The sequence below is a fragment of the Nuphar pumila genome, chromosome 11 (genome assembly GCF_984573655.1).
Source record: "Nuphar pumila chromosome 11, dmNupPumi1.hap1.1, whole genome shotgun sequence".
Classification (NCBI taxonomy): Eukaryota; Viridiplantae; Streptophyta; class Magnoliopsida; order Nymphaeales; family Nymphaeaceae; genus Nuphar; species Nuphar pumila.
Window position 1 is genome coordinate 20,095,588 of NC_143259.1, and position 16,600 is coordinate 20,112,187.

Consider the following 16,600-nt stretch of genomic DNA (forward strand, 5'->3'; position numbering starts at 1 on the left):
ATACACAACCCTCTCTTGAATTACCATCTCCCTCTCTCTCTCTCTCTCATGAAGTCTCAATCCCATGACCCCTGAATGAACCCTCTCCAACTCCCCTTCTCCACCCCACGATTCCCGTTTCTGACGTTTCTCTCCGTTTCTCACGCTCTTCGGCGCAACCCATCTTCCCTCTCTCTGTACTCTTCCTTTTCCCAAGTTCACAACTACGGGACGATCGACTACGAGAGCAGAGAATCATGGAATTGGAGGTCTCTCTACCGAAGGATTGCGACGATGGGCGACCCCAATTTCGGATCGTCGTCCGTCGCGTCGCCCTGGGAGCTCCGTAGAGTCATTAAGGAGCTGCGGAAGTTTTGACGCTTCAAACTCGCTCTCGTGGTCGATCCATCTCCCCACTCCTCTATTTTTTGCTTCTCATTCCACTCTCTGTGATTGTTTTTGGTGTTCAGTTCTTTTCTTTGTGATTATTTGACTTTTTTTTCTTATATATCCTTGTTCTTGATATTTTATTTAAGTTTTGTGAAAAGTTTGTTGAATTCCCCTATTTTGACGTCATTTTTAATGTTCTAATTGTAATTTTCAATTTACAACTGAGAATTATATATACACACACGAAAGAGAGAAAGAGAGTTCACGTGTACAAACAGGTGTGTGTAGGTATCCGCATGTAACCTATGTGTTTACTTTGTGTTTAGAAATTTTCCTCGGTTAAATTTAATGGCAGGGTGTTGTCATTAGTTAATTGGAGTCACACCTTAGGAAGCTGCATTCTGTCATGTTACCTGTACTGGTAAATGGTCTTTTGGTCTTCTCATCTGGTGAAGTTTAACTATGACACCTTGATTGTTGAGGACCCAGTATCTACATGAGGATTTGTCAATTTTTGTGTAGTGTGTTAATAGCAACTTTGTCCTTTAAGGACGAATAAACAGCTCAGTTTCAAATTATCAGCTGATAGTCTGGGTTTATCTTTTTTCTGGATTCCTGTAGCATTTTCTCCCATTTTCTTTATTTAGCCAAGTTTTGGTTTCTTCTGGTTTCAAGTGTTTCAAATGAAGTCTTGCATATTATGTATGTATATATGCTTGTATTATATGTATCACAGTTATTATTATCGTGGTTATTTTGAATTTCTTTCAATATCCTTGTGAGAATTGAAAGAGCATCTTGAGAAAGTTTAGAACTACTCCGATACAAATCTCTTCTAATGATATTTGATATTTCCTTATCTCAATGTTTGAGGGAGAAGCTCAACCTCTAAGCGCTTTCAGTGAAAGCCTGATACAAATAAATAAGCATAAGCCTCAAATTTTTTTTTAACTTAAAAAAATTATCTAAAATTATAAATAAATAAGAAATGGTTTATTGATGAAGCAACAACCAACAAGAAATAAAAAATCTCAAATAAATACGGAAAAAATATGAGATTAACATGTAAAAGTAACATTAATGCAACAACTTGATCTATGTAAGTATCTAAGAAATAAAATATGAGCATTTATTCAATAAAAAATTAACATTAACAACAAAATGCATATTAAAAAATGTAAGTATCTCTCTATATGAGCATTCATCAAATGAAAATAGTTCATCACTCGATAGTCAATGCTATATGCTCCATTGGATAACAGATAGATAAGTAGTCTACATCCAGAAATGCTGTCTAAGAACATTCCTCTTTTAACAGTATGCATAGTATGAGTAATACAGAAAAAATAATAGCTCACATTGCCCAATTGTATTTACTAACCTGCTCTTTACTGAATATCCAAGTGGCATGCATTGCCTCATTTTATCTGGATCCATGCCACCACCATCATCTGCACAGAAAGGAATATCAGGAAACTATTGTAAAATGAGAATATTAAACAGTTTAGTCACGCTATATTTGAAATGGTGCAAGTCAGTGGCATAAAGCCAGCCCCCTGCACATCTTTAAGCTTCTTTATTGAGTAAAAGCTACACACTACACAAAATTTGATGCATTTTCTGCTCCTACAAGTCACATCCATACCTGTGCTTTGCTGTACAGAAAAAAAAGGTGTTTACAGTGACTTTCAGGATCATAAAACAAATTGTTATCCTTCATTCCTGTGCTTTGCTGCAACAGAGAAAATGAAACGAACTAAACAGTAAAAGAAAAGAAAAAATAAGGAAAAAAAAACAGTGAGGGAAACACCAACATTTCCTCTGTTTTCTCCAGGCACCCCAAAATTGCTTTACTCTGTTAGAAGAAAGAAACCAGACACCAAAATCCGAGCTCCTCAGGTCTGGACCGATTCATATTCAGTAGATTTGTGCACCAGAAACACTGTAAAAACTCAAGCAGATGGATCATGAATTAGAAACACGGCATTGTCAGTCTCAGCATCGACTCTGAGCAGCTTTGCAGCTGCAGGAACCACATCGATCATACTGTATAGAGCATCAAGACCAACTTCTTCCAGTGGCGCCACCTCATTAAGGTCGAAACCCGGCAAGATCGGAATTCTCTTCTGTTCAGTACTGATGGTGGCCATGGACGAGCAGTGGGAAGCCCTGTCTTCGTTCCAATGGCACCTCTTGTGCCCACCGAGCTCCTGTCCAGATGAGAAGGACTTATGACAGATCTTACACTGGTGGGCCGGCAGCTCGTTGGTGTCGAATTCCAGCGAGGGGAGCTCATAGAGAGGTTCAACGACCTCCTTCTCCGCAACTTCTGCATTGAGGAGCTCTTCTTTGGTCTTCTTGTGGCTGGTTCTGTGGCCCTCAAGAGCTTGGTAGGAAGAGAACACCTTGTGGCAAGGATTGCATCAGTACTTCTCGGATCGATCCATGAGAGCCCTGATCTTCTTCTTTGAAGGACTGGAATCCAACCCATTTTCTTCCTGGAGCTCTGCTGCTCGGCTTCGCCTCGCCGGAAAATCCATGGCAGCCGGATTCTTGGCGTCCTTGAGTATCATAAGGTCATAAGCGGCATCGAAAATGGGATCGTGGGAGACACCGAGACGATAAGTGGGAGACAAGTGAGGGATTGTGAGAGAGAGGCGAGTGAGGGACTGCATGCGAGAGAGAGAGAGAGAGAGAGAGACGAGAGACAGACGGAAACAAAATGAGAAATTAGGGTCGGGGCCCTGATTTAATAACATCTATTTTTTGGTCAAATGGGAGCTTTGACCCCCATTTGACCAACAAAAAGAGGCGCATATGCCTCACATTGAGGCGCATTTCGCCCTGAGGCGTACACCTCAAGGCTTTTACGCTTTATACCAGTGCCTCAAGGCACAAAGGCCCTCGCCTTGAGGCGAGGCATGCTTTTTGCGCCTTGAGGCGCATTTTTAATAACATTGGAGAGAAGAATTTGTCATCGTGATGGCGATGGCTATTGGAGTCATGTCGAGCATGGCTTAAATCGTACGTGAGTTGACTCTACGCCCCCCACCGATCTATATCATAGTTAGGAAAAGAAATGTGTATCGATGAAACAAACTTTTGATAAACTACCCTGAGACTACTCAGGGGCAACAACCACAGCCCTACGGGGGAGAGACTCACCAGTTCCACCGTCAGAGAGCTTGGTCGGTACGTAGGCGAACGATGAGGGATTGGATGGCGGCTCGAGTAAGAGTCACAAGGAGATCATCCCCTAGTGCATACTTTGCGTCTCGGGGAAGGTCTGAGATGGCTAGTACGCGAGGACGACACATGTCCCGAACTAGCTATGCGACTGCCTTGAGCACAACCAATAGAGGAACTCCAGGTCTGGTCATAGAGCCTCTTGCTGAAGAAACTAGGAGGGTGACAATTCAGGCTGCAGAGACAACATGAAATGCTGCACAACTTTGAAGCGGCCCAGGATTAGCACATGGGCGGACAACTTCGAAAAGTTCATGGGAAGGTGCGGATGAAGATCTCACTATTACCCCCGCTTCACTTACCTACACTCCAACTTCGTCCCCATATAATATGGGTGCCCCCTCCTGTGCCTGAAGATCCCACTGTTACCCTCGCCTCACCTACCTACACTTCCGCTTCGCCCCCATACAATATGGGTGCCCCTCCTGTATTTCACTCTCAACAGGCACAAAGAGATTTAGGGAGAGAAGCAAGCTTCAGATGGATTGAGGAGTGAGATGATGTTTTGCGTCTATGGATGTTTAGTCTTGTTGGTCTAGTCCAATTATGTCTTGTTTTGTTTCCTTTTTTCTTTCATGTGTACCGAGATGCTATTAAGGAAATAAAATACTTTTGACTGAATGAGTATCATAATGCATGCATGTGGTGGAATTTCGTACAATAATAACCTAACTAACTCAAATAATGATAAATCTATTACGTGATGATTTCAATGCAATATATATGGTTACTCGTAGGAGAACAACCTCTCTGTCTAAGGACACCTTAGCCGCCTGACGTGAGATGAGACAACCTGATATAGGGACTGGTGATGGCGAGCGCCTTGGCAGACCATCCCGGAGGGCACCTTCATCGTCTCGCACTTCGGAAGGTGCACCATCTCATAGAGCGCCTTCGTCTTTCCGTACCCCTAAAAGGCATGCTCCACGCAATCTTGGAGAAGGGAGTATAGAGATCCCACAAGGATCACGGATGGGAAGCTCAGGAGAAAAAACATGGGGATTCCTCTAGAGTATATTACAAATCACATTATATACGAGCTCTTACAAACCACTCGAGTTCAACAAGGACAATCCCAAAGAGTCATTTCAGGCATTACCTCTGGGGCCAAAAGGTTAAAAAATATGCAACCTTCACTTTTTGATGACACTCTTGATGGTGTTGTAACAGAAAACTAGCTTATGCAAGTGAAAAAAGCCTTAGATGCCATTTAGTGTTGAGAGGATTAGAGTGTATGGATCATAGTGTCGAACCTAACCAGCTTTGCGAAACACTGGTAGAGGACTATCTGAGACACTCTAAAGCAAGACACCTATTTGTCTTGGTCCACCTTTGTGAGAATGTTCTATAGGCAATTCTTTCTGAAGTGTTAGAAGGTGGAGAAAGAGGAAGAATTCAGGAAGCTGAAGCAATGAGATATGATTGTAGCCAAGTATACTGCATGATTTAACTCTCTTTCCTGTTTCACCAAGTCCTTAGTAGCAAACAAGAAAGAGAAGTGCAGACGCTTTGAAAGGGGTTTGAGACTCGAAATTTTGAGGTTGGTAGGGCCATTGTAAATAAAGAAATGCAATCGGCTCGTAGACTATGCTTCAAGATATGAATTTTGGAAGTTGAAGACGAAGGAAAAGCACATGACAAAATAGAAGACTAAACCCAACGACAACAATATGTCCGAGTTTTCTCGAAGGAAGTTTCAGTATAAGAAAAAGTTTCAGCAAGAGCACAAGAAGCACTACGGAGGTCATACTAGTAGTCAGACCCAGGGTAAGCAAGTCAGGAATTCGGAATGCCATCAAAAGCTAAGAGGCAGAAGATTAAGAAGTCGTCTCAATCCGATAATTCGTGCAGGACTTGTGATCTTTAAAGGCATGAAGGCAGGTGTGACTCGAAGAATGTCAAGTGCTATAACTGCCAGCAGATGGGTCACTATGCCAATGACTGCCTATAGCCTGACTGGAGGAATGGTGCAACCCTGAAGCAAAAGCCCGCAGTACCAAGTCGTGCATATGCGACCGCTCTTCAAGAAGTTCTTGCTAGCCCTGAGATGGTTGAAGACACACTCCCTATTTTTGGTATTTTAGTACATGTGTTGTTTGATTTTGGAGCTACACATAGTTTTACAATCCCAACCTTTGAAAAACTATTATCAGTTGTACCTTCACGGATGACTGTTTCTTACTTGATAGAAATACCCATAAGAGAATCCACTATAGTGAACACTATGTATAACAACTATGCAGTGAGAATAGAGAACCATGAGTTGCTTGTGAACTTGTTGCAACTCGAATTCAAGGATATAGATGCTGTCCTAGGTATGGACTGGTTGTCGAATCATCATGTCACTATTAATTGCAGAAGGAAATATATTAGTTTTCAAAACCCCTAGACTCCAACCTTCACATATTAAGGTGTTAAAAAACTAGCTAGGCCGATAATCATATCATGCTTAAAGGCCAATAATTACATTTGAGAAGGATTCATTGGATTTTTAGCTTACATGAAGACCGATGGGAGAGACGACCTCACTATATTATATGTGGATATACTTTGAGAATATGTGAATGTTTTTCCAAAGGAACTGTCGGGTCTCCCTCCTAATTGAAAGATCAAGATCCAGATCGATCTTATCTCGGGATCAACACCCATCTCAAAGGTCTCGTATCGGATAAGATCTGCAGAACTTAAGGAACTTAAGGAGCAACTATAAGATTTATTGGAGAGAGGTTTATATGACCATCAGTATCTCCTTGGGGTCCTCCAATTTTATTTGCCAAAAAGAATGATGGGTCACTGTGCATGTGTATAGCTTATCGACAATTGAATGCAGTGACCATAAAGAATAAATATCCATTGCCTCAAATTGATAACTTGTTCGATCAACTACAAGGAGATGCATGCTTCTCGAAGTTGGATCTGCCATCGAGTTACCATCAGCTAAAAATTAAGAAATAAGATGTGACTAAGACGACTTTTCGATCAAGATATGATAATTATGAGTTTTTAGTCATGCCTTTTGGTTTGACTAATGTACCAACAACTTTCATGCATATGCTGAACATAGTTTTCAGACCGTATTTGGATACGTTCGTGGTGGTATTTGTCGATGACATTCTTATTTATTCAATCACGAGGGAGCAACACGAGGAACACCTGAGGATAGTTTTACAAACACTTAGAGAACATCAATTTTACGCCAAATTTTCAAAGTGTGTATTTTGGTTAGAGCAGGTATCCTTTTGTTATGTCGTATCTAAAGAGAAAATTATGGTAGACCCTACGAAGATTGAAGCAGTCACCAATTGGGCTAGATCCAAGAATCCTATAGAGATTCATAGTTTCTTGGGATTGGCTGAGTATTACCGACGATTTAAGGAAGGGTTTTCTATTTTGGCAGCTCAAATGACCAAACTCACTAAGAAAGTCAAAGTTCGAGTGAAATGACAAGTGTGATCAGAGTTTTTAAGAGATAAATAAGTGTTTGACCACTGCTCTAGTTTTGGCCTTACCTTTTGGAACTGGAGGCTTCACTATTTACAGTGATGCTTCTCATAAGAGATTGAGTTGTGTTCTGATGCATCATGGTAAGATGATAATTTATGCATCTCGCCAAATGAAAACACATGAAGTTATTTACCCAACACATGACTTGGAGCTAGCAGTAGTTGTTTTCGCTCTTAAGATATGAAGACACTACCTATACAGTGAGCACTTCAAAGTATTTACTGACCATCAAAGCTTCAAGTACCTGTTTTCACAGAGAGACTTGAACTTGAGACAAAGGAGATGTCTTGAATTTCTAAAAGATTATGACTTTTAACTGAAATATCACATGGGAAAAGCGAATGTAGTCGCTGACGCTCTTAGCTGAAAGTCAGGAGCATTGGTCAGACTCGCAGATTGAGAGTTGTTTTCTACATTCACGCATTAGAAAGCAGAAACTTGGTGCTTACCAGGTCGATTATTGTTTGTGTAAATTATATTGAAGTCAGAATTGTGGGAGCAAATTAAAGAAAAGCAACCATCAGACCTGGAGTTTGCCAAAGTTAGAAATAAAATTTTTGAGGGTGAGAAGTCGGACTTCAAGGTGGATGCTCAGGGTCTTATTAGATTTCATCATAGAGTGTGTATTTCTAAGGATGATCAACTCAAAAATTAATTGTTGGATGAGGCACACCATTCGAGATATGCCATCCACCCAAACAATACCAAAATGTATCGAGATCTAAATGATACATTTTGGTGGAGCTGAATGAAGAGTAACATCGATGAATTTATAAGCAGTTATCTGGTGTGCCAGCAAGTGAAGATTGAACACCAATGACCCAAATGACTACTACAACCACTTCTTATACCTGAGTGAAAATGGGCAGATGTTACTATGAACTTTGTCTCAGGACTTTCAAAGACCAGAAATGAGATGGATTTAGTATGAGTGATTGTAGATAGACTAACTAAGTCAACTTATTTTTTAGCTTGTAAGACGAGTCACACTTGTGATCAGTTGACCTAATTCTTCATCAGAGAGATAGTCAGATTTCATGGAGCACCTGATTCGATTGTTTCAAATAGGGACTCTAAGTGTGCTTCTCGATTCTGACAGAGTTTTTAAAAGGCAATGGAGACACAATTAATAATGAGCACGACATTCTACCTTCTGATAGTCAGACAATCAGAGCGAACCATTCAGACCATGGAAGACATGTTGTGAGCATCTATTTTAGAGTATAGTGACTCGTGGAATGACATCCTGCCTCTCATAGAATTTGCCTACAATAATAGCTTTCAGGCAAGCATAGACATTGCTCCCTTTAAGGCACTGTAAGGCTGATGGTGCCGAACACCCTCATGTTGGAGAGAAAAGATTATCAGAGCCTAAATTAGTGCAACGTATGACAGACCAAGTCAGATTCATTCAGGAGCATCTATTGGCAACGCAAAGTCGACATAAAAGTTATGCGTTTCAAAGACGTAGTGAGTTAGAATTTGAGCAGAGTGATCATGTGTTCTTAAAGATATCTCCTTTTAAGGGAGTAATGCATTTTGGTCAGAGGAAAAAATTGAGTTCAAGATATATTGGCCCCTTTGAGATACTCGCGAGAGTTGGTCAGACAACATATCGATTGACTTTGCCACCTTCCTTGTTTAGAATTCATAACGTATTTCATGTCTCTATGTTACGGAAGTATATACCTGATTCCTTTTATATATTGGATGTAGTCGAGTCACTATTGAAAATCTAGAATGACCTAAGTATGAGTGAAAAACCCATAAAAGTTTTAAATACAAAAGAGTAGAAGTTGCGAAACAAAGATATATTACTGGTATTGGTCAGATGGAGTCATCACAACAAGAATTAAGCCACATAAGAGCACGAATCAAACATCTGTGCATAACTTTTACAATTGTTTTCATGTAAGATTCAGGACGAATTTTCTTTTAAGGAGGTAGAATTATGAAACCCACCTGATGAAGTTGGGTGAGGAAGGTAAAAAAAAGAAACTAATACAAGAACAAGGAAAGATGATTTCCCCAATTACGAAACCGCCTTCCCCCATTCTCGTCGTAGGGGGAGGGGGTGAGGATAAACCTTACCCCCCACGATCGTCGGGTAGGGTGAGGTTTATCCTCACCCACCATGAGAACTTTATAAATATTTCTCACGGTGCGCCTCCCTGCCCACTCGACAGAGAGAGAAAGAGAAAAAGAGAGAGAGGGAGAGTTGTAGAGAGTGAGAGAGAAGTACCTAGAGAGAGACCGAGAGGGAGGGAGGGAGGCAGTTGTCGGAGCACCACCGATGCCCAACGTAGGTAATTGCCTCTTTTCTCCTTATTTTTATTCTTTTTTATTTTCCTTAAGAGGCCGACAACCATGACTGCAGGAGAGTTTGAGGAGCGACAACCGACAACTATCGCTGTCGGAACCCTAACAAAAAGGGAGAGAGAGAGTGTGTGAGAGAGAAGAGGAGGAAGCCGACAATAGAGGAGTTGTCCGCAACCTCTCAGCGTTGTTGCAGAGAGAGAGAGAGAGAGAGAGAGAGAGAGAGAGAGAGAGAGAGAGAGAGGGCCGACAATTAGAGGTTACCGACAACCTCTGGGTAAAAGGACCCTGGGGCGGTCTAAGTGCGACCCAGACCAAACCAGGTAATATATAAAAAACATCTCAATCTTGGCCGACCGAACCGGTTCAGACTGAACCAGACCGACTCGGTCGGATTGAACCGGTCTGGGTGTGAACCCAAACCAAGTCAGGTCTGACCAAGACTGACTCAGTCCGGTTCAGTCCAGACCGAGTCTGGTCAACAATTTCGAACCCATCTCGGTCGACCGAATTGGTTATGACCGATCCAGACCGAGTCGAGTTTGACAAGGTCTCAATTTCCTGTTTGGGTCTGGTTTGAATCGGACCAGACCGGATTTGGGTCCAGTTTGATCTAGTTGACCTGAATTGATCGAAGTTGAACCGAATCCAGATAAAATTGGGTATGGATCTTGTATGGGGCTAGATGGAACAATACTGGATCTAGATCAGAACTGAATCTGGATCCAGTTCAAGACTATTCAGATCAGTCCTGGATCCAACATATAGCTAGATTTGGATCCAATCTATTGCTGGATGGATCAGTTCTGGATCCAAATCAAAACTGAATCTAGATCCAGTCTGACAGTTATGGATTCAAATCAGAACTGGATCTAGATCGAGTTTATAATTTAATATGGATTTAGTTGGAACTGAACTGGATCTAGTTCAACCTATTCCTGACTAGGATAGAACTGAACTAGTCCAGTCTGTCTCTAACTGAGATAAAACTGAACCTAGTTGGAACAGTTGGGTCCAGTCCAGTTATACAAAACTGGATATGGATCCACATCTGTTGGAAAGCAGATCCATTATGATTTTTTTTTAGAATTCAATTGCGTTTAAAACCAGACCCAGTTGGGTCGAGACTAGGTTCAGTAAACCTAGTACTCTAAACTCAGATTGAACCTGTTTTGATCTAGGATGAATCAGGTTAAATCACAAAGTTGAAATGATCAAATTGCCCTTGTGTGTGTACCTAATATCTAATTAAGTAAAATAGGCATAACTTTGCTCTCCGAACTCAGAATTGAGTGGGATTTAGTGCATTGGATTCGTATCGCATAGAGGAATCTTCTTGTCCTATGGGTCTGACCAAACTAGGAAGACAAAAATTGAGGTTTGACAGATCACCTCGGGAGGAGTATTTTGGTAATTCTATCAAAATATAAACAATTTATAAGTATTAACATGAACATGCTTATGTGATGATTAGGTTCTATTATTAGAACCACTTGAGACTCGATTGCGATGAAAGTACAATATTCACATTCGAGGTAAGGGATATTATATGTAATTTTAGTTGTCAACAAATCGTATTGCATTACATGTTATTATTCTATGTCACAGGGATTCGGCTAGCAGGGTGCCGCACTCGCGTCGACGCGACGCAGGTGCGGTCAACCCGACCCTGGGTGCGTTGACCACACTGAGGGTCATTTTGGTCCAATTTTTGGACTTAAAAAAAAATTTGCCAAGATTTTTTTTTTGCCCTATATGTCAGAGGGATTCTTCAACTAGGTGCCGCACCTGTGTCGCACCCTTACCCGATGCGGTCAACCTGACCCTAGGTGTAGTCAACGCACCCATGATCATTTATGTCTAACTTTTGGACTATATATATATATATATATATATATATATATATATATATATATATATATATATAATTTTTTATATTTTTGCCGCACACCTGCACTCACACCCATGTGACAGTTATTATTGTTGTTGTATATTAGCATGTTTAGAAATATAGTTCTTGAGTACAAGGTTTTAAAACCCGTGACTCGGAACTCAACTCGTTCTTTATTGACTCGTGACTCGGCGGGTCAACTCGGTGACTCGGACCGGGTTTTGTTAACTTTTAATTTTAAAAGAAAAACAATATATAATTTGTCTGAAACCATGTTTTTGAGTTCTGGGATGTTTGTAAAATAGGGATATATGTGCATATTAAAAGTTTATAGAATGCCCAATATCAACATAAATAAGCAATTTTCTCATGTATGAAAACTATGCAGGAAATATATTAATGGCACAACTATAAAAAGACTACTAATATTTGAATCTGTACAATGCTTGTTCACATAACAAATGGATGAAGAAACCTAAATGTGACTTCCCATAGGCACATTTGACCCTCCATATATAGTGAGAATCATTTCTTTAAAATATTTTGCTAGAATAAGTTGATAGCACAGGGTGAACAGTAGTTCGAACAACATGGCAATTTTATTCTATGGATTTAAATGATTTTTTATCTTTAAATGATTTTTATTTTCTTTTTTATACAAAATCTGGGGGTAACCCTTGTTAAAATATATGTACTTATATATTTCGAAACTAATTTGAAACTCAAAAAACAAATTTCAAACATCCCAGAACTCGCCCGAGTCAGGCCGAGTCAAGCCCGAGTTTTGGCAAACCGAGTTTGTCTTGCCGGGTTGACTCGCTGGAGGGCCGAGCCGAGCCGAGTCAACGAGTTGACTCGGCGAGTTTTAAAACACTGCTTGAGTATGAACATGATATATATAGAATGACTATGCATGAGTTAATTGCAATGAGATAACTGTATGCACACGACAGTCATAATATGTCATGAATATTAAAAAGAGATATTGTGTTATGACAATATATCTATGTTATAATCTTTGAATAACATGCATTGTGATGAGATTGTGATTAGCCTTGAGTCCCTTGAATTTGGTCATGTCGTTTGAATTTAAATTGAGATTAGCATGCTTAACCCCTTAAATCCCAAAAGTGACGACCTATGAAAAAGGCTATCTGGTTCGCGGCTAGAGTGCAACCACCATAGAGAGTGGGCCGTCGGTGATTTAACGATGTAGAAACTTTATATCGTTGCATGCTTAGTATGATAAAAAATATGAACCCTAATACCATTTTGAGATTGAGAATGAGAATTGTCATGATTATTTCACAATGGAATTTGTGGGAGAACGAGTGAAACACGAGTTTGAGAGTAAGGTTCAAAGTAATGAACCTAAGATATGATTTAGGGTTTTATAATCACAAAATATCTGGAACTCTGAACAACCATGGATGATTGAAAGTCATTATAGTTAGGATGTAGCATGAACCATGTTGGGTTTGAGCCTAACTTTTCGGCTAGCTACCGGTGGGGTCTTCCTTATTGTTTTACTGCAGTGCCTGGTGATCCGGGATCACTGGGAGAGTATGATTCATAATCTGGCCAACAATGTAGAATTTGAGTGTTATACATGGGTTGCTATGCCCATGGATGACTATGACCAATATAGCCGATCTAGTGTTATAGTCTGTTGTGAGTAAGTATTAGATAGAGGGAGTTAAGAGAGAAATTTAAAATACACAAACCTGTGTGGTATGTTGAAAACTAAACCCAAATTAGAGGCTTAGAGCTCACTACAGTTGTAAGTTAAAGTAATTTGTTGCTTATAAATATTCTTTATTGAGTTGTAGACTCAGTGATCCTTGTAAAATTGCAACTTTAGGTTACAGGCACAGTAGCGCTTGCAAGACGTGATCAACTATTTGAACTATTCTGTAGAGTATACTGTAAGTGTTATTTACTTGTCATTGAACACTCATGTAATTATTATTTTCGTATGTTATGAATGATGAACTTTGTCAAAGAATTTGAGTTTATTAAAAAAAAATAGCCATGTAGTGTGAACTGTGTATGCTTTTCCTCGGGAAAGTAATACCAAACAGACTTGAACTCTTGAGGTCCCAGATAGGAGTGTTATAGCATAGAAGTAAATGCATATACACAAATCAGATTAATTTTCACAATCAAAACGTCTACGTGAATACATAATTTCTTATAGGGTAAGATGCCCTTCAAACCAAATTGTGGACACATTGGTCTGACTAGAATCACCATGCACTAGCAGCCATACTTCCTCATTTATATTCCCCTCTTGTGATCTTTGCTGTGTTTAGCTGACCAGTATAATCCATGGAAGGCTATTTCAAAACTAATGTATCTTTGTAGACCTCTTCTTTTGTGTTCACTTGCCATTTAGATCAACAACAACAAAAAGGTTCCTTTCAAGGGTAAATTACAAAAAGTAGCTTTGCTAAAATGAAAATGCATGACACTTTTCGATAACTAAATATTTTTATGATGTCTGTCATTTCCTGGCATCCATTTTAGTTGTGATCATGAATTTTGAACTACCTCAGTTGTTATGATGCAAGTGCTCAACTTCATTTCTGATATTTCTTCCAGGTGTATGACTGGATACTTAAACAATTGGAAGGATTTGAAGTATCCTCAAGTGATATTGCAATCCAGTTAGATTTAATCTCCAAAGTGTATGGTAATTCTCATGCTGAGGAATTCTTCCCGAGTCTTCCAGAGAATTCTAGAGATGAAAGAACATACGGTGCTCTTCTCAATGCCTATGTCCATGTGAAAGTGAGGGCCAAGGCCAAGATTCTCATAGAGAAAATGAGATCAGAAGGTTACCTCTCTCATGCTCTTCCCTTCAATGACATAATGACTGTATATGAAAATAAACGAATTTGAAAAGGTGGATTTGATGATCCAAGAGATGAAGGAGAAGAATATAGCCTTGGATATTTATTCCTACAATATTTGGATAACGACTTGTGCTGCAATGGACATGGAGAAGATGGAAGAAGTGTTTAAGCAAATGAAATTGGACAATAATATCAGTATCAATTGGACAGCATATAGTACAATGGCAGCCATGTATGTCAGGCTTGGCCTGTTTTAAAAAGCTGAGAACTGCTTGCATGAGGTTGAGAGTTGAATTTCTGGTCGTGACTGAACACCATATGATCATCTTGTTAGTCTGTATGCGAATATTGGCAAGAAGGAAGAGGTTTACCGTGTGGCAGTCATATAAAGCAAGTTTTGAAAGTATACACAACTCGAGTTATCGCTCTGATATCTTCGTTAGTTCAAATGGGAGATATAAATGGTGCTGAAGAGGTTTACAAGGAGTGGGAGTCCATTAAATCCAGTTATGATCCCAGAATCTGCAATGTTTTACTGGCTTGTTATGTCAGGGAAGGAATGTTGGAGAAGGCTGATGGATTCCTCAAGCATCAGAAGTCTCATCATCCCTATAAACTTTATAATTTTCCTTGTATAAATTAAAACCATCAACAGATTTACCAGCTATAACAGAAGTTCTAATCAAAGAATTGTATGTTTCAGTGTCTAAACATTTCACCTTCCTCAGAATCTCCACCAGCAATGCAGCATTCACTGTGTAACCTTTCTCCTCACATGATCCCATAAAGGAGCCAATGTTATTTGGTTTTGGTTGCCAGGTGCGGAACTTCTTGATGGATGCTGCTTCCCTCATGGCCGACAGTGCTTTCTTTATTTCTCTCTTTGATAAATCCTTCTACTAGGATCTCCCATGTGATTGGGTTCGGCAGTCCACCTGTTTTGCCACTTTATATATTCTTGATGCATGAATTGTCAAGGTATTTAACAGTAATTATAATAGTTCAACATAATAAAGATGCTGAAAATTACAAAAACTTGCTGCATTGTGGCCCCAGTGTCCTTTAGATTCCTCACTGTACTCCAGCAAATAACAGAGGATTTGACAACTGTTATTTATGGACTGGTCCCCATTTGCCTTTACATCCATGTGCATGGCCTTTTTTGGTGCTTTTTGAAGGAGCGTATAGCATGTGATTCGAACTTAGAAAGGTTTTGATGCAAATCCAAGAGAGGATTCGTAGGAAAATCTACCCAAACTATTTATTTAAAGAAAACTGAAAACATCTAAAATTATCTAGAAAAACAGGAAATAAAAGGAAATTGAATCTAGGATCCAAGTTTTAGTGTTTTCTTTTACTCGCCTCATTTTTTTTTGAGAAAGAGTAAAATTTATTATCATATAATGTGATGAGGTATCAGATTACTCCTCTCGTTTGCTCGCCTACTTAATCTGTCATGGTGAGTGAGATCCTTATTTTCCTCAACCTATTGATGCTATTATGACAAATAGTGGATTTCAAGTTCTTACAGCAAATCAATTCTATTGGATTCTTGCAGTACTAATGATATTGATGCTAGTATGACAAGATTAGTGGATAACGAGATACCCATGTTTGAGTGCTCGATGCATTGTTTAGATGAAAAACCAGTGGCTGGAACTTGGGTTCTATCACCTCCCAACCACTCATCCACCCAGATCTTGGTGATCTTGTTCTAGGAACAAAAAACATGAAATCCCTCTGATGGTGGTAACTTTGTAGATCTTGGGAAAACCAAAACCGTACAAGAAGAAAAATGAGTGTGAACCACTGTTGCAAAAACACAATTTGGAATCACGAAGCAATATGGAAATCAGATTCAGTAGGTGGTCATTTCAAGTTCTTACAGGATGCAAGAAGTGAGAAGCGAGTAGAAAGTAGTATGGGATATGTGATATATGTTTTGAATAGTCCAAGGGAAACCCACCCACTGGCCTCCGGTAGGTAAAACCCTTGATCCCTGCCCGCTGGGGATTTCACCCAGCTTCTTCAACCATGTAGCAAGGGTCGCCACCCTTAATTTTTGAACTTGTGACGTGCCGTCAACTTGGTGATATTTACAAGTAGCGCCTACCAGATGAGTGGATCCCTTGTGGGCAGGATATGCGATATATGAAATTGTATGAACATAAGAATCAAGATTCCTAAAATAATTGAGATTTCTGAGAAAGTCATGAATTCTCAACATAAGAACCTGGATTCTTGAGGGAAACGGATTTCCCAGTCATGGGAGTTGAGATTCCTATTAAAGGAACTAAGATTCCCATCTCATGAGAATCAGGGTTCCTAAAGGAATCGAGCTTTCCTCAGATGGAAATCGGGATTTCCATGACTAGGAATCAGGATTCCCGCATCATGAAGGTCGGGAGTCCCACATCAT

At 39.8% G+C, this 16,600-nt stretch overlaps 1 pseudogene; it reads left to right on the forward strand.

Moving 5' to 3' along the window:
* The first annotated feature begins 75 nt into the window (after positions 1-75).
* On the forward strand, positions 76-14,849 carry LOC149822162 (pentatricopeptide repeat-containing protein At1g02150 pseudogene; annotated as a pseudogene).
* The last annotated feature ends 1,751 nt before the right edge of the window (positions 14,850-16,600 follow it).